The sequence below is a fragment of the Crocodylus siamensis genome, chromosome 5, assembly GCF_052110815.1.
Source record: "Crocodylus siamensis isolate JL-2025a chromosome 5, ASM5211081v1, whole genome shotgun sequence".
Classification (NCBI taxonomy): Eukaryota; Metazoa; Chordata; order Crocodylia; family Crocodylidae; genus Crocodylus; species Crocodylus siamensis.
Window position 1 is genome coordinate 41,204,660 of NC_143399.1, and position 19,183 is coordinate 41,223,842.

At 44.0% G+C, this 19,183-nt stretch overlaps 1 protein-coding gene across 3 annotated transcripts in view; it reads right to left on the reverse strand.

The window, feature by feature from the left end:
- The window catches only part of TMEM121 (transmembrane protein 121), a 140,548-nt gene that overhangs the window by 75,590 nt on the left and 45,775 nt on the right, over positions 1–19,183 (reverse strand). The window contains exon 3 of one of the 3 annotated variants that reach the window (XM_090048802.1): positions 4,248–4,373. The exons of the other annotated variants lie outside the window; for them this stretch is intronic. The gene's annotated coding sequence lies outside the window, so the exon portion shown is untranslated. The remainder of the gene's footprint in view (positions 1–4,247; positions 4,374–19,183) is intronic. 3 annotated transcript variants of the gene reach the window in all.

The window sequence follows — 19,183 nt, forward strand, 5'->3', positions numbered from 1 at the left end:
GTGTATGTTCAGATCTGAGCTCTGACATAGTACCAAGCTACCTTTCTGTTCTTAGCTGTTTTACATGACGGGCACTATTTTATGATCATGATAATTAATTAGAATGCGATCAGGTAGCTAACAGCTGCTATGTAAGCATCATGAAATTCATGCCTGGTAGCCTGACGAAATGTCAGAATACATAAGCATTTAATAGCCTTTTTGAGAGTAGATGTCAGTGCATTTTAGTGATAGTGAAAGGTGCCAGAGTGTCAGTGCCTGCAAACTAAGTCCACTCTTTAAATACATAGTGGGTGACACAGACAGTATCAATAGGAAACTTCTGTAGGCTGCTATTCAGTCAAGATGCCTCTGCTCTTACCGGGAGGAAGATTCCCATGATGATCTAGAAGACGGATAGATTGCACCCTTGGCAAGAATGCAGATGACACCAAGCTGGGGGGTGTAGTATATACACTGGAGGGTAGAGCTAGGATTCAGAGTGACCTAGACAAATTGAAGGGTTGGGTCACAATAAATCTCATGAGGTTCAACAAGGACAAGTGCAAAGTCCCGCACTTAGGACAGAACAATCCCATGCACTGCTACAGCCTAGGGACTGACTGGCTGGGTGGTAGCTCTGCAGAAAAGGACCTGGGGGTTACAGTGGATAATAAATTGGATGCGAGTCAGCAGTGTACCCTTGTTGCCAGAAAGGCTAACAGCCTATTGGGATGCCTTAATAGGAGTGTTGCCAGCAGATTGAGGGAAATGATTATTCTGCTCTATCTGCCACTGGTAAGACCACATCCAAAGTACTGTGTCCAATTTTCAGCCCCCCACTGTGGAAAGGATGTGGAGAGAATCCAGTGGAAGGCAACAAAATTGTATCTTAGAAGATAGATCTGCCAGCAAAACTGGGGCTGGGACACATGACTTATGAGGAGAAGCTGAGGGAACTGGGTTTATTTAGTTTGAAGAAGAGAAGACTCAGGGCAGCCTTCAACTTCCTGAAGGATGGTTCAAAAGAAGATGGAGCTGGACTGCTCTCATTGGTGGCAGATGACAGAACAAAGAGCAATGGTCTCAAGTTGCAACAAGGGAGGTTTAGGTTGGACATTAAGAAAAGCTAAAGGGTGGTGAAGCACTGGAACAAGTTACCTAGAGAGGTGATGGAATCTCCATCCTTGGAAGTTTTTATGGTCTGACTTGATAAAGCTCTAGCTGAAATGATCCTGTTGGGGATCGTCTGTATTTGAGCAGGGGGTTGGACTAGATGACCTCCTGAGGTCCCTTTCAACCCTAATTTTCTATGATTCTATGACCCCATCCATACTTTGCCTCTCTGCTGAGACTGACAGAAGGGAGGCCAGCCTGGGCTGTGCATGTAGGTTGGGGATGTTTATGAGCTGAGTACTAGAGAGAGAGCTTCAGCTCACACAAGCCATAGTATAGCAGTGATTTGGAATAAGCTTTCTACGCCATACATAATGGCCTGGACTCTACCATCCCCTCTTTAGTAGCATTCAATCTTCCTTGTGCTGATCATGTTGTTTGGCTCTTACAGCACACAGGGAACTGTGCAGCCGGTTAAATTGCCGCATTTGGATCACTGGATGCACACATTCAGGGTGCTCTCTCGTAGAACATACCAGGCATTCCAGATTAGTCCCCAGAAGCTGGAATCAGATGAACAAAAAGAGCACAGCAAAAAGAAAACCTATGCAGCCCTCCAGACTCAGAGCATTTCCAACACTCTTTGACCTGGCTTTTGTTGGTAGTTCCATGGTTGCAGGCATCCCTGAATGGATTTAGTCAGATTATATCTGTGGTACAATAATAAAGAGAGTCTGGCCTGCTGTGCCCCCTCCCACAAACACCCCAGGAAAACTGCACAAAAGTCATAGGCCAGAAATAATGCAGCTATGTCTGCATAGCGCTGCAAACAGGTTAATTAGCTCTGTGGCTTGCTGTGTCAATTAGTCCTCCCCCAAGCTAACTAGCTCACCCACGGCACCACACGGACATGACTAAAGTGCTTTCAATTTAGAGGTACAAGAATAAGTGTACCTTGCTGATGTGCTCTTAGACATCAAAGCAAAACCAACTGCTGCCTGTGTCTGCATTTCACGAGGTATTGCTGCTTCAGTTACAGTGGCAGTGTTGAGGTACTAGTCTCTTGGTGTGAATGCAGCCTCCTGCTCCCTCAAATGACAGAAACAGCTGTCTTTTGCTTCTGTCCACATGTGCAGTTTTGCTGGCAGAGATACATTAATAATAGGGTAAGAGCTTTTCACACTGTTACCCAGTGTAGCTCTGCTTGCAAAATCTTTTAAGAAAGATGAGCGTAATACAGTTACTGCTGGTGTAGAAGAAGTTGGGCCTCTTCCTAATTCTTTGCTGGTCCTTGAATAGCATGAGTTTATGCACCAATCAGCGACAGCCCTGTGTGTCCCTTTAACCCAACACAGAGATGTGGGGTGTCACTTTAACCTAACACAAAGATGTCTAGAGCCTTACAGTAAACGCACAGAACCTCTTCTCACCTTGTTCGGTGTCCTACAGAACAGTAGACTCCCTCCCCCGCACCAGGAGAGAGCTCCAGCTGAGCTGTTCATCACTTAGCTGAGGATTCTGCTTACTAAATGCTGCCTGTGCCAAGGGAGATGATAGCTGGCTTGACTGCATTCAGCTCTCTTTACAGCGCTCATACCTTATTCTCAAGAGATACATGAGTCTTCCTATCAGATCTGTTACAATCTCCACATTTCACCCTATTCCGGCAACCTCCTCCTAGTTCTCAGCTAAGGCTGGGCCAATAAAAGGGGTCTCTTCATTTAGAGGAGATCGGTCTCAAGTAAATTTGAACTTTTCTTTTCTCTCCTTCCATTCTAGACATTCATTTCAAATTGATTTATTAGTTGAGGGCCTATATTATCTTCTAAGATACTTCAGTGCCCTTCATCACACCAGCTCAGGTCAAATACCACAGCTGGCAGATGAATTAGATGCTCCCTCAATTTATTTCACAATTATTTGTTAAGTGTATGTTATGAGAACCAAAAACGTTTGTAACTACTAGGGATGAAGCCTCTTGGTTTTATTTACACAAGTATTTACCTCCAAATTCCAACTACAAGGTTTGGTGAGAGTTGTGGGATTTTAGTTACATGTTAAGCTTAAAGCTAATGATAAAGACCTATTTTAACAAGACCCAGGATAAAAGGCATCAAAGGCAGAATGTTATTTCACTTCCTCTACTTAAATGATGCATGCAGTTGTGTAACTTTAGTTTTTGGTATTTATGTGATTTGGGCTTCTATTTTGCCTTGTGCCAAAATCGAATCACCTTTTTTGTGCTTACCTGCCAGAAGTAAAATGAAGGAGGAAGAGAGGCCTCCCTTGTTTTTGCCCCATAACCTAGTGATTAGGGCATTTGCCAAGGGAGATGATGATCCAGGTTCTAGGTTCATAGTGGGTTTGAACTTAGATGTCCTGCATCCCAAATGTTTTATCCATAGGTTAAGCATTATCCAGGCTCTCTCCAGCCCTCCCTTTGAAGCTGAACCACAGCTTCTTGCAGTTAATATTTATTGGCTACATAGCAGTAGGAAAGTTTCTTCCCCCTTGAGAGCAAATGCCCAGGTTGGAACCCAAGGCCTCCTCCCATCTGAGGCATCATTCATCTCACTGGGCCACATACCCTTTGGCTTGTTCTCTTCCTCTTGTTCCTATCTGTTTCCCTCTCTTGTTTCTCCAGTGGGCCAGGTGTTTCCCTCTCTCGGTTGTCCTTTGGCCTAACTACATCTATATAAAAAATTCTCTTTATCCCCAAGGAAGTTGTGAAATCTCCTTCATTTTAAGTTTTCAAGAAGCATTTAGATAAGTATTTGTCTGGGATGAATTATGGAAAGTGTATCCTGCATTCAGGTTGTGCTCAATGACCCTTGAGGTCTCTTCCAATCTTATGATTCTGCTTAAGCTAGTGAATCTAGGCAAGGCCTTAGGATCATGATTTATTATGTGGAGAAAAGAATATTTTGAACTGAACAACCGTTCTTCTAACACCTCTCCTGGAATAGCTAGCCTGTGTGTTGCCATGAAAATCAGGTTACAGGTTCAGTTCCTCATGGTGAAGTCAATAGACTTGCATCCAGTTTACATCAGCAGAGAATTTGACTCCAAATGCTCAGTGCAGCCTCTTCAATAGGAAAATGCAGGTTGGGAAGAGAACTGAAGCTCTTGAAATAAATGTTTGGTATAAATACCTGTGTTTTCTCCAAGCTGATAGATATGCTCTGCTGAATTCCCTCACTTGGCAAGTCATCACTTATCCCACTGCTTATTAGGCAGGAACCAACAGCATAGGGCAAGATACAGATGGTCTGCTAGAGCTGAAAGTAGAAGTTAAGATTCCATTACAGGCGTCATTTCTTCTACCGGTGCATAGGGAATTTGTGTGCATAACTTCTGCTAGTGATAATGAGTTACCTGTGACAACGAAGCTCCTTAGTGTCAAATTATACACACTTCTGTAGGCAGCATTTAGTCCATAGCACCAGTGGATATTATAGTAATCTATGGAAGGAGGCAGATATACTTCTTTTCTTTCCAATAGGGATGTTGTTTGAGGTGTTTTTTCTGAGGAAGTTTTGCAGTCCTTATCCAAAAGTCAAAACATCTAAGCTTGGGTGTGTTCCGCCATTTGGTAAAAATATTATGTTTTGAGACTGCCCTGCACTACTCCTGTTAATGATACATCACACTTGAACATGCTGTTTTTTGATAGAGGTTGTGACTAATGCAAGCAACCCAAATAACAGTTTTAATGTGGAGCCTTTTCCTATCCCCTTGACACCCATTACATATCTTGAATTCCAGCTGAGGAACTGAAAGAGTCATTACACTTCCATATTCTTGTCCTAGTGTCAACTTCATAGCATTATTTTACCCAGTGTCATATTTTCTGAAAAATAATGAAAGTTCTTGTTTTCTAAGTTGAACAATGGCTATTACACAGCTCACTCCCATTATTTATGTTGGTGTACTAGTAGTAGTTAGGATTTTGTTCTCATTTTCATATTTCCCCTCAAAAATGTAAACTCTCCAATTCATTAATATTTCTTTCTCCTCAGTTAAACAAATTCTATTAACCAAGGTCACAACCAATCTGTAAACACAAAGCAGTGAGTGAATGGGGCACTTGGCCAGCTTAACAGTATCATCACCAGCCAACTGTAGCATGCCACATTTACAAACAACAAACCAGCCTGCAAGCAAGTAAAAAAGATTCTACTTTTAAGCTTGCTTAAAATTAATTAATGCTGAATTATCTGTTGAGCAATACAAATTAGCAGAGATCTTATCAGTAACCTGTGACCTGCTACCTGCAAACACGGAAGCCAAATTTCAAATAAAAATAAGATCATGACAAGCTCCGGTGCAGAAGTCTGCAATGATTGAATGTATTATATTAGATCCTAGACCTGTATCTCCGTTACCACCATAACCTTGCCCATTTTTAGAAAGCATCCAAAGTCAGAACCAAAGGGAATCCCAAAGTGAATGGTGCATTTGAAAAACCCTGAGCTTTGGGTGAGTTCAGATTTTGTGGCCTTGGATGTCTCTAGCTTAACCCCTTTAAAGTATGTGGCTGCCAACTGCATTTTGCTGGCACCTGCTGCTCTTGGCTGAATATATTCCTGAATACTAATCCAGAGGAAAAGAGGATGGGCAATTTAATCTTATCTTGCTGGAAGCAAGCCCTTAAATGAGCCTGCTTATCCTCTGCTCTAAGTTTAACCCAAAACAATATATTAAAGAGACTCTACTGGATTCAGGCCAGAGCCTACTTAGCTAAACTAACAAACTCTGAGGATTATTAGAAAACTTTTTGTTCCCTGGCACTTCTTGCTTCCTGACAAAATTACCACCCCCTCTATCAGGAAGCTTTACTTCCCAGCCTCTGAACTTTCCCTCCATCCTGTTGGCCTGCTGAGTACTGGATCTATTCAAGGCCAATCATGTTCCAAAGTGTTTCAGGAAAACATAAAAGTAAAAACAAGTAAGGACTTGTCATGATAATAGAAATATGCCTGGTAGTATACTGTACTGTCAGGAGAAGGACTGTCATAGTTAAAGGCCAACCAAGAGTTTCCTTGGAATTATGCAAAGGCCTTCACTCCCTTTGATCAATCTTGCTTCTAAGTCTTGATATACCTGAAGGCTTTACTTCATTTTGGCTGAGGAACTGGAACTCCCAGGGGGTGTTTACAAGCAATTTTTTTTTAAAAGATGCACTTCATCTTTGGAGAGAAACAACCTCATCTCTTGGTATATTGCTCCTGTAATTGTTCCAACTGCGAAAAATCTGTCTGGTTGCTAGTCTAAATTCACGTAGCTTCAGCTTTCAGCCAGTTGGACTTGTCTGGCCTTTCTCTTTTGGAGTTAAGAACTCTTCTTCTGTCTGAAACCTTACTTTCCGTGGAGTCTTGCTGCCCAACTGCCCTTTGGGCCTTTAAACATTTCCCCATATTCTACCCTGCGGAACAAGATTCAGTTAGAAATAACTGAGTAGGGCTGTCCCGGGAGCAAATGGTTTCTCCCAGGACAAATGTGATGTCTATTTATAACCTAAGTCACACAGGTTAAGACTCTTGGAACAGCTGTGAATGACAGGTCATTTCCTCAGGGGTTCTTTCTCCTTAGACTTTACTGTTGCTAAACTCTGCTCTTTCCAGCTGGGCCTTCCACACAGTAGAAATTCTTTCCTTCTTTTTATCTTCTTCTCTTCAGAGTAATGAATAAATCAGTCGGAGTCCAGACTAAGGGTACACTTATAAATAGTTTATAAAATGTTCATAAATGATTCCTAGCTGTTTTAATAAATTGTTAATCAGTTGTTTCAAAGTCCAACAGGTCAGCAGGTTGGTTATAACCTTCAGTAGCAGCATTTGCTAATCTGCCTATAATCATCAATATAACACTGCTTGTATCTGTAACTGCTTTATAAAATGTCTTCATTATTTATTAACTCTGTTCATGGACCCCTAATCTAAAGTGTGAACAATACATCAAGAACTGCATTCATGAAAGAAGGGAAAGAGAAATCTAGTAAGGAAGCAACCTTCCCTGGATTTAAAGCTGAAACCTTTGAATTGCACAGCAAACAGAGCTTGATTCATGCAACCTGGTCGCTTGTGTCAGACAGCAGCCATACCCCAGGTACTTCAGGGGACAAGGTAGGGACTTTACTGTAGGTCATTGTGGGATAATTTACTCCCTCCCATACATTAGGTCTCAACCTAGTCTTTAATGGGATCATGGGAAATTAGGGCCGGAAGGGACGTCACAAAGTCATCTAGTCAAGTCCCTGCTCAAGGCAGGACTGTCCCTAACTAAACCACCCTAGCCATGTGTCTGTCTAACCTGCTCTTGAAAATGTCCAAGGATGGAGAGTCCATGACTTCTCAAGGTAGCCTGTACCAATAATTGATCACCCCCATACTCAGAAGGTTCTTCCTAATCTCTAACATACATTTCTTCTGCTGCAGCTTGAGGCCATTGCTCCTAGTTCTGTCCCTGATGGCTGCAGAAAAAAGGCCTATCTCCATCCTTAGATACTGGCTTAAGCCCTGATGCACTAAGTTTAATGTCCCATCCAAAATTTGCTGTCATCAGTTACATTCACTCTGGCCCTTCTTGCCATCCATTTAAATGGCCAATCTCTGTCTGAATCTTAATTTTTTTGGCCTCAGTGGCATCCCGTGGTAGTGAGTTCCCCAGTTTAACTCTGTACTATGTGATAAAATAGTAGTTCATTGCCTAACTCTGGCATATCCCACATTTTAGTTTTGTTGATGCTCCTTCTTCTTGTATTAAGAAGTTCCCAATCTCCGTTCTCTAATTAACTTCTTATTCACTACCCTGCACAATCCAAAGGGAAGATCTCTCCAAATCTATAGATTTTAAATGACTAAAGTGTTGCACTCTATTAATTCTTCATTGTATATGATAGAACTGGACTGACTGCCTAGAAGAATTAAGAGTAGGGAGTTGAACACAAATCCTATTGTGTCTAAAAGCACAGGATGTTGTTGCTAGCCAAGTACATGCAAGAGATACCCTATGCAAGGGAGGTGGTATAACTTACTGAGCAGAACACTGGATGGGGACTCAAGAAACTGGGTTTTACTATCAGTTCTGCCACCAATCTGCAGGATGACCCTGGGGAAGTTACTTCTACCTCTCTTTGCCTCAGTTCCCCCAACCAGTTTTGGGCTCCACAATACAAAAAGGATGTGAAGAAGCTTGAGAGAGTCCAGAGAAGAGCCACACGCATGATCAGAGGTCAGGAAAAGAGACCTTACGATGACAGGCTGAAAGCCATGGGGCTCTTTAGCCTGGAAAAGCGTAGGCTCAGGGGTGATCTGATGGCCACCTATAAGTTTATCAGGGGCGACCACCAGGATCTGGGGGAATGTTTGTTCACCAGAGCGCCCCAAGGGATGACGAGGTTGAATGGTCATAAACTACTGCGAGGCCATTTCAGACTGGACATAAGGAAGAATTTCTTTACTGTCCAAGCCCCCAAGGTCTGGAACAACCTGCCATCGGAGGTGGTTCAGGCACCTACTTTGAACACCTTCAAGAGTAAATTGGATGCCTATCTTGCTGGGATCCTATGACCCCAGCTGACTTCCTGCCCTTCGGAAGGGCAGGCTCTCGATGATCTCCAGGTGGGCTGGACTCGATGATCTTCCAAGGTCTCTTCCAGCCCTAATGTCTATGAAAACTATGAAATCTGTAAAATGGGGGTACTGATAATGACCTCTTTTGGAAAGCATTTTGAGATCTGCTGATGAAAACACTCCGTGAAAGCTAGGTGGCATTATTATTCTAACAATCAGAAATAATATACATGGTGTTTGGCTTCTACAACAAAAGTGCTTTATTATCATTAAATGCTAAGCATTTCTGGATGATAAAAGTAATTAAGTGTCAAAATGTAATGATCTATTGCATATTAAGACCAAAAGATATGAAAAACTTCTCATAAAAATATCAGCTTGTCACAGCATGAGAGCTAAATATCTTCATAAGGCAGAGAACTTTGCTTATAGCCATGACGCTCATAAGGTATTCAATTAGTCACCAGAGGGCTTTCCTAGTATTCCCTGAATTCACTAGGAGTGCAGAAGCAATTACAAGAAATTCTGACTTTTTAAATTAAAGACAAAAGACAAAAGAATTCAGATAAAACCTATTCCCAGGCTTATACCAGGATAGACGTGCAGGGAAAATTTCATGCAGATCATGTTTAATTTACTGCACAACTTGTTTCTTTAATAAAAACAAGAATCTTCCTGTATTTTTGCTGGAAGTTTTTCCTTTCTATTCTGGGCACATCATGATTTTCTGCATGAAATGCTCTTGAGAGGGGCAGGGGGTCCAGTCAAAACACAACACAAGTTAAGGTGCAGGCTGTGCCCTCAAGAACAGTATATGAAGGGCAAGCTTTTGATATACTACTCCGTTCATCTGGACTGAGCTGCTTTCTGGAACAGAGCATACCCCTGCCTCCTGCTCCCAGATGTGAGAAATGAGGATATCAGCTGCCTCAGAGGGGGCTGCACAGGGACATGCCTGCAAGCTGAGGTTATATCATCTCAGTAGGAGAAGGGATATGTGCAGTCAGAGGAGGGAGGAAGGAGAGGAAGAGAGTACGCAGTGATATAAAGAGAAGCCTGAACTTCAGAGACAGAGGCTGCTAGCCGCCAGTGCTAGCCTCCATACAAAACTTAGAGAGGGAGAGAAAGGGATGGGGAAAATGTAGTAGAGCAGTGTAGCAAGAGTAAAAAGAAGGAGAAAAAGGGAAACATTGGAAAGACTTGAGTGAAAAAAGGAAAAGAGAGTGGAAGAAGGAACATGAGGCTCAAAAGAGACAGCTGAGCAGAGAAAGGGAATGAAGGCAACAGGTGAGGTGGGAGTGAGGCTGACTGAAGCCAAGAAATGGGGAGTGAGTTAAGCAAAGGCTGAGTGAGGGCCAGAGAAATACAGAACAGGGAAGAGGCAAGGAACTGGCTTGGAGTTGGGATCCACCACAGCATATCTGCAGAAACTTCTCCAAAGCTCTTCTCATTGCCCAGAATCTCAGCTTTCACTAGCTGTTCTGGTTGTGAGGGAAACTTCAAATACATGAACTGAGTATAACCCAAGGCAGGGACTCATCTGCCAAGAGCCAAGAAAGATCTGGAGGGAGGAGAGAGTGAATGTCTATCTGTACTGAGACTAGGAGCATACTAGTGTCATGAAACAGAGACAACCGGGGAGTATGGGGTGTGATCAAGGGGAACCCAGAACAAGGGTCACACTACCATCCTCTGCATCAGCTGTGTCTCAGTGCACAGCTGGAGTGCAGGAGCATACCACCATATCCTCCACCCTCCATCTGTCCCTTGGCGAGGAAGAAGCAATTCATCTGGGTGACAATTGCAGAAGGAGAGAGAGAGAGAGAAAGAAAGAAAAAAAACAATCCATGCACATAAAGCCTGCACTGCCTGGCAGTATAGGCTGCCCAGCCGGGGCTCTGCCCACTTGGGATTTATTGTAGTAATTACTAATAATGTTGCAGAAAAGATGTAATGGTAGGACAGAGACAAGGACACACCTCGGTGGTGATAGGAGAGATACAGTTAAGGATTAATTTAATGGCTGTTGACAATAGAAGGATCATTTATTCATGAAGCTCTGACTTCTCAAGCTAATAAATGGGGGAGAGGGGCGGGAAGGGAAGGCAAAGCCTACAACTAAGTAGAACATTTGCATCCTGGGAAGCAAATGTTATGAACTCTTTCCCAACAAGTCTAACAGGGAAAGATTGTGGGCTGGTGCACTACAGAGAAGTCACAAGATGGTGCAGCCCTCAGCACTGAACTGGTCTGGACACTGTGGGTCAGATCCTATTCTACCTATTAGGTGCCTTTGGTCAGATTCTCACCCATTCTACTTCTGTTTCACTTAATGCATGTGGAGCAGCCTCCCCAGACTTGCCTGCAAGGTCTCTACTCCTTTTGCTCTTACAGAGCTATCTCTACCCCACTGCTTACTGAGAACCAGGATGATTTGTGTATAAGCCAGACACAAATTATTGTTTTCATTCCCCTTCTCCAGGGCTTTGTTGAGTCCTTGGTTGTGTGTTCCTTGAAGCCAGTAGCATTTAGGAAGTATACTGTGGGACATTCCTGTATTTTGTGAGCTTCAATGTAAATTAATTATTGTCATAAAAACACAATATCAGATATACCTCATTAAGGAGAGAAATGTGTTAGTCATTGAATATGTTATTCATCAGTGAATCAACAAACCATGAAGTTTGTTAAATAATGCAAAATATAAATATGAATACACAGATTATGCTTACATGGCAAAATGAAGGCATGATTGTAGCATAGTTGCAATAGATATATAGGTAGCATGGGTGTCGCAGAGCTCTCAGGTGCCCTGCGACTGAGACCAGAAATGGCTTGGGGGAGACCCCTAGTGGTGGGAAGGGGGAAGCGCAGCTACCAGTCACCAGGACTGTGCAGGTGCTGGTTGCCCTAGCAACAAGGGAAACCTAGGGACAGGAAGGGGTGGAGTTTAGCCCTTCTTAAGCCCAGGCAGAAGGCGAGGAGGGCAGTTCCCCTCCGGTGGCCAAGGGAGGAGGAACTCAGCCAAAACAAAGGGGAGAACTCGGACAGTCAGAGCATCCTCTGGTTCCTGCTAGGGGGTTGATGCGTCCCTCTCTCTCTCTCTCATAGGGAGAGATTTGTATTCTTGACCAGAACGGTCTAGCTTTTATGTTGTAGCCCAGGGAGGCTTTGCATTTTGTGTTTACTGTTTTACCAGAGGACCAGGTGAGGCTATAAGGGGTTGGAGGAGGCCTCATAAGGACTCCACAGTAGCGTGGAGGTTCCTGGCGCTGGAGAGGGCGCAGCATTGTTTGGGGTGCGTGGATCCCAGCTACGGAGTTAGGGGGCAGCAGGGAGCCCCAAGAGTGAGGAGGGCCAGCGGGGGAGCCCCGAGAGCAAACGAAGGGCCAAGACATAATAACAGGGCCCAAGTCAGTTCACAAACAGCACCATCTGCGAGGCTTGGGCTGCGGTGTAGGGGAGGAAAAGGAGCCGCAGGCAGCACTCACTGTCATCAGGGTGCATAAAAAATGGGCAGCCTCCTACTGATTCCAATCATCTATTAATTAAAAATAAGATCAAGGCATGGCAGGAAAGTAAGCAGGCAGTTGGCCCATTGCAGGAGGGCGGAGCCACACTTCCAGAGGGGCTCCGAGAGTAGGACTCCTGCTACAATGGGTAACAACAGTGAAGAAATGGCACCATGGACTTCAGCATGTACCAATAACCACAGGAGGTATCTGGGAAAACTTGTATTCTGATGGCCAGGACCTGTTAGTGATCTTTCATTCACTGCAGTTTTTAACTCTGCTAGCCAGATTCATAGACAAATTTGGTCTAGAAAGAAAGCACTTATTTCTAACAGTGTGGGTAATTAACCATTGAAGCAGATTAGCAAGAGCTGTAGTGGTTTCTCAGATTGTGAACATCTTTAAATGTTCACATGTCTCTAGATCTGTTGTAGCCCAAAAATCATGGGCCTGAAGGAGGAGTCTCTGAGTGAAATTTTGCAGCTTGCAATCTACAGGAAATCAGTTCAGACAGTCATTCTGGTTTTAAAACTTATGGGAGTAGGAGTTGTGCCTTTGAGTTCAAGGGAGATGGGATGTAACCATATGAATCTCCCATGAATATAATGAACACTGATGTTATTCAATAAGGCCCTGATCCGAACTGCATTTCAATCAATGAGTCTCTCCACTGACTTCAGTAGATTTTGAGTCAGGCCCCAAATACAATATTTGATTGATAGGATTTGACCAGCTCTGTCCTGTACATGAAGTGAGCTGTGGAACGTGCCTCTTTTCAGTTCCTACTAAACAAGTCCCTTTATCACAGTCGGCCTTTTTGTCAGTAGACACAGTAGAGAGGCCAAAGATCATCCATAATAATTTTTTATTGCTTGTTAGAGATTCCAGGTGCCCCAGTCATAGAACAGGACTGCTTTGCGACATGACGCAATTGTACTCCCTGTTGGAAAGAACTTGCAATCTACGTCTCCATTTGCCTGAAAGGGAGCTCTCCCAGCCTAGGGTGATCATACTGGGGGAAGAAAAAGAGATTTGAAAAGAAAATCCTGCCAGAAGCCCACTCTCCCAAAAAGGAGACTTATTCCCAACTCTCCTGCACCACAGGTTTTCTCACTAATTTCTGATTTATATTTCAAGAGTGTTTCAATGGATCAAAGTGTCAGATCTGTAGTGCTGCCAGGAAATACCATTTTCTTTTAATAAGCAGAGAGCAGCAGGTCATTTAATCTCCTGTAACTGCTTTCCTCCTCCAGCAGAGATGTGGGATTGCACCTCTTCAGATCCAGAAGCACCCTTCTCTTCTTTGGTCAGAAGGATTTTTATGTCCTTTTCTTCTAGCTTTCACTTTATCCCCAGTGAAATGTGTCCTCCTCCCCACTTGCCATCCTTGTGAGATCAGCACCTTCTAATGTTTGTCTTTTTAGGATTTTCTAAGTGGAGCCCTGGCCTCTCCGCAGTATCCACATCAGTGAGAACAGGGCTGGAGATAAAGGGAAGCTTTGAACAGGGCAGAGGAAATGTAGATGACTGCCATGTTTGGTCCAGCCTGTCATCTCAGCAGTCAGTTGTAACATGATAGTTTGGGCAACAGTATCACAAAGCCAGTGACCAAGCACTGTTCCAAAGTATGCTGATACTCCCTGCTCCAGACTCGCTAATTAACATTTCAGCATAGGGGCTGGTACTTGGCTGGATAGAGATGCAGTCTGTGTTGATGGTGTCCAACTCCAGATGCCACCAAAATTAGAATTCAGGGCTCACCTCAACTTGAGAGACCTTGTTCTAAATTGGGATCCAGCACTGTAATTAATAACCTTACTTTGTGTGATTTCTGTATCATTTTTGCAAAGAGAGTGTAGGATTGCTAAGCAGAAATTCACTGAAACACAAGTTCCTAGCAAAATCTCCCTTTAATGAAGATTTCTGCTTGTGAAATGTCCAGCTTAAGTGTGAATGTAGGTGCTGCAGCAGCAAAGCCATATGTTACCATTGGGTGGCTCACTGCATTTTTTGTTTTTTTCCCTTGGCTGGTGTCACTGGACAGTAAAACCATTTTAACTGCATTTCTCCTTCCACTTAGTCATTCAGGTCTTGCAGGGTTTAGGCAAAACCTTGTTTTTTATTTGTTATATGTTCATAAGACTCCAAGTCACTATTTAGATTGAATGACTCCAGTTCACATGGAGCGAGCTTGGGAAGAAGTATATCCTATGCTATATGCAGCAGTTAATCAGGGCCCAGGACTTCACCAATTTACTTTGAAATCTAACAAGAACGTGGCTCTCTCCCTGCAGCCTTCATCAAGAATAAGATGGAAGTAGGGGTGAAAGCTATATATGAGAATCTTCTGGGGCCAGTGAATTTTGGAGGAGAATGGATGGAGATAAGGCATGAATTGTATCCATATGGGAAACTCTGAGATCTTTAAAGAATGAGATGATTTTTAGGACGATGCCTTTAAATGTTTAAAACTTTGTAGATATACATTTTTATGGTAAAAGAAATTCTCGTCTATTCCCAGATCCTCTCTTCTCCTTTCCTGGGCTGCTTTCTGTTCCGTACCTGCCCCATACATAAGGCCAGGGCAAAGGAGATCTGTTGAGTACTGTCAAAAGTAGCTGATTCCATGAATAAATGCCAACGTCCAAACCTAAATAGGAAATACAGCTTTAACCTTGCTGGTGAATCGGAAGGCTGCTGTAGCTAAACCAGTTTGTCCTAGAACAGATGTGGGCCATTATTTTGGCTAGGGGGCCACTTGAGGAATTTTGGTGAGCTGTTGCAGGCCGGGGATGGGAGGTGGTGCTGACCTGGCCTGACCTGGTGGGGTCTTGATCCTATCTGGCCTGGGTTCATCTGCCCCAGATCCACTGTCAGGGGGAGCAGGTGGGGTCTCCATGAAGACCAATCAGGACCACCACAGGCAGGGAGCACTCGACTGGGCAGATGGGATGGGGCTGTGGGCAGGTGAGGAGTGATGTCCAGGAGCAGGATGGGCAGGCAGGGCTAGGATCACGAGGCAGCAGCAGCAGAGGAATGGGGCCCAGGACAGAGTCATGATTCACTCCCCGCACATCCCTGTGGGCTCTGCCCTCAACTCCAGTCCCATGCTGTCTCCACCCCACAATCTTGGCCCCGGCCCCAGCCCTTACCAGTCTGTCCCAAGCCTGGGTACTACTCCCTGCCCTCTTGCAGCCCCATCCCATGCACTCTGCCGAGCACACCCTTTCTGTGGGTGTCCCAGGCCAATCTCTATGGAGACCCTGCCTGTCCACCCACCCACTCTGTCTGGTGCCCCTGGTGGTGGTTGCAGGGTAGAAGGGCTGGGATGCCGATGCAGCAGGGCCAGGTCCAGCAGTGGTAAAGACGCTAGCAGCGACAGTCTGAAGGAGTTGCCACTGCAGGGGCTATCAGGAAGTGGAGTCTAGCTGCTGCACTACCTGTAACCTGTTGTGCTGCACACCCAGGGGTATCAGGACCAGTCACAGGCACCACGGCCCAGCTTCCACCTGCACCTGAGCTGGGCAGGGCCAAGGCCGAATATAATCCCTTGGCAGGCTGGATCTGGCCCACGGGCCAGATTTTGCCCACCCCACCCTAGAATCTCTTGCAAAAATGAGGAAGCTCTGTTAAATTCTACCAATGCCACCCTCTTGAAAGCCAAAGCAGAAGCATCCTTTACATTCAATTTCTTGATGCATTCTCCTCTCTAGCCCTGGTTAAACCACAGGAGAAGGAGTTAATCCTGGTCTGGGTTAAAGTGCCACTGCCAAACATGTCTACTGCACAGCTTTCCCCAGTTTCAGCCCAAGATCATGATAGCCAGCCTCCACTTTCCTAAGCCATAGCCCATCTAACAGACTCAGCTTCGAGTAGTGAAGCACCTGCCATTCCATCACAAAGTCCTCGGGGACAGGGAATCCTCCAGATGTCAAAAGACAGCTCTAGGACATGCATCTAGCACATGTATGCCCATATTCAGTTTGACAAGCAGCACAACAGCTCAGATCAAAGCTGGAATCTGCAAACTCTTACCTCCTCCTCCAAAAAGGGTTTTGACTGAAGCATACACTGAAGCAAGATGGGCATCATCTTCTCCTGATATCCACATTAACTACATTTCTATAGCAAAGGTCTCTTTCTTTCTGTAGCCCACCCTAACTGTAGGGTTACCCTGGTGCCTATGAAATTCCTGTAGTGTCTGCATCTTTTTTGGTGCATCATTATTTATCATCACCACCACCACCATGACCATCAGCCATTATCAGACTGTAGTGCTTGTCTAGTACATAGCATCTGACTTCTCAGGTCAAAATAGTGAGAAATCTTGAGACTGATATCAAAATTCCCAAAGAACTATCTAGTGAGCACTGGAAGGAAGCAAATAACTTTGATTTTTTTACATTTATTTTAAAAATTACCTAGAAGTTTTCAAAAGGCAAATATTATGTGGGCTAGGAAAACCTTGCACCTTACATTTAAACTGCAAACCGAGGAAAGTTCAAAAACCAGGCACTTATGGCAGTGGTTCCCAACCTTTTTAATACTATGGACCAGCAAACTCACTCAAAGACTTTTAGCAGATCAAGTATAAAAATAATCTAATTGACTTATTTAAATTTAATTTTTTTGGGGGGAGATTGCAAGGATCAGAGGCAGTGTATGACACAAAACAAACTCAATAGGCAGAGGCATGGTGCAAAATACAGTACTTTTCACAGAAGCACTCTTTCCAAAAAAACCAATCCATTGAAGTTTGCTTGATCATCTCCTTAGCTGTTGTGTTTGATATGGAAGTGACTAGCCACAGTTGCCACAGTCCAATTTCAAAAGCTAAAATCACAGTCATTGGCCAAGCAGGGACATTCTCGCCCAGCCAGTCAGCATGGTGTGGGTATGGCCTGGGCATTGAACTCTTGCTAGAAGTGGTTAAAGCTCATGCCATGATCCAGCAGCCAACCCTTTGTGGCCCACTACCGTGCCACAGCCCAGTGGCTGGGAACCTCTGACTTATGGGGTTTACACTGAAGCATTAAACCAAGGGTCCAGATACCAGCCAACTAGAATTAATTCTCCTGTCCAATTTATAATTCTCAGTGGCAGCACTAACAGTGGCTGTGGCTGCTTCATCTAGGTATATACTGAACATCCCATCCTGAGGAGTAGCTGCTTTGTTAAAGAAAACACGTCTAAATGCTTCAGGGAATTAGTTGGCAACTGCCAGGATTGACAAGACTCCTTCCACTTTCAGATGTGGGACTGTAAATTTGCTCAGGTGCATTATGTTGTTTAATTTCCTTGCTCATATACGTTAGGTATTGGCTGTTAGGAGTGGGATAGCAAATGTCATGGACCAGTAGTAATATGGTCTAGAGGTAGGTGCTATATATATAGTGGTTTAATGGATTGTTTCAACATGCTAGATAGAAGGAAACGAAACAACGAAGTATCAATAGTGAGTTCTTTGTTCCCAGGTTCACTTTATACCACCTACAATTGTTCACTTACTCATGGCCTAATGAGATGGACATCCCTGTGATCCAAAGGTGTTTTTTCCCTTGGGCATGTTATTGTTCCATATTAGCATCATCCTATTCTCTGTTCAGAAAACCAGGACAATTAGCCCCCTGAAAAACATTACATTTAAGAGGTGACTAACTAGTTACTCACATCTTAAGTAGTTACCCAGCCACACACATTCAATTAATGGCATGCTAAAGCAGGGAATAAGCCACCGAGTTACACAAAATATGTGTAATAACCTTGTGGTGGATTCTCACTGAATCAAAATTTAAATGTGTGGCCAGGCAGATCAGATGATCTGTGCTCCCAGCCTTGGGAGCTCACAGAGGCCTCAGCTCCAGTGACGTCCTGAGGCTGGGACTGCCACTCAGCTGACTGGCACCCCCAGGCTTAGGAGCAAATCAGAGCCTTTTACTCCAATGCACTCCTGAAGAAGGACTGTGGGCACCCATCAGATGACTGGTACTCTGAGCTGGATGGATGGGGCAGCTGGTTTGCTACTGGCCAGTGCAAGAGGAATCCAGAATCATAACAGCAGGCTCCCTCTGCATCAGCAATAGGGTGTCATTAGGATCTGACCCATGGTCCCACAACCACGCCTCCTGCCATGCACATGTAGCATGGTAGAAGGCATGACTTTTGGGATTGCGAATCGGATCCCATTGCACCTTTAACCGAACATCTGCTGGGGGGCTTAGGCTGCTGGTCAGCATCATTTCCTGCTTATTGTTCACAGATCTTGCGTTGCTGGGTTTTTGGCTGCAGCCGTGTTGGTCTAAGGACATAGGCAGGGAAGGTTCTTTGAGTAGATGTGATATCTTTTATTGGACTGACCGAGTAGTTGGAAAGAAGTTCTTAGCAAGCTTCCAGGTGCAATCATCCTTTTTCAGGTACAGGGAATCTCTGCTGATCTCATTCCTTGGAGTCTCAGAACATTAGAGACTCCCTGTGCCTGAAGAAAGGTGATTGCACCCAAAAGCTTGCTAAGAACTTCTTTCCAACTACTCAGTTGGTCTAATAAAAGATATCACATCTACTCAAAGAACCTTGCCTGCCAGATGCTGTGTTGTGGCTTCATTATTTCAGAGGTCTCAGATGTTTGTTTGTATGGCAATTGTGAAATGAAGAGAGACATCATCTGAGTCACATATTCAAGCCATAGATAGCATGGCTGGTAATTTTAGGGCAGGACTGTGAATACCTTACTCAAAGTGATGAGCAGTTAATCACATAAGTAGTCACTGTGAGCGTGAATAGGTGTTCATTAGTATAAGAGGTTTGCAATCTAGTCCTTAGCAATAGCTATCCAATTTTATTGCATGTTAAGAAGGGTCAGTTGAAACATTTCATTTATAATACATTTCTCTCTCTCTCTCTCTTTTTGTTGTGAAGAAATGGCATTTTTCCAGGTATGGGCATTTTCATGATTTTTTTTTAGGGTTTTTTTGGTCAGTTGAATGAAGTATGCTTGGTTTGATT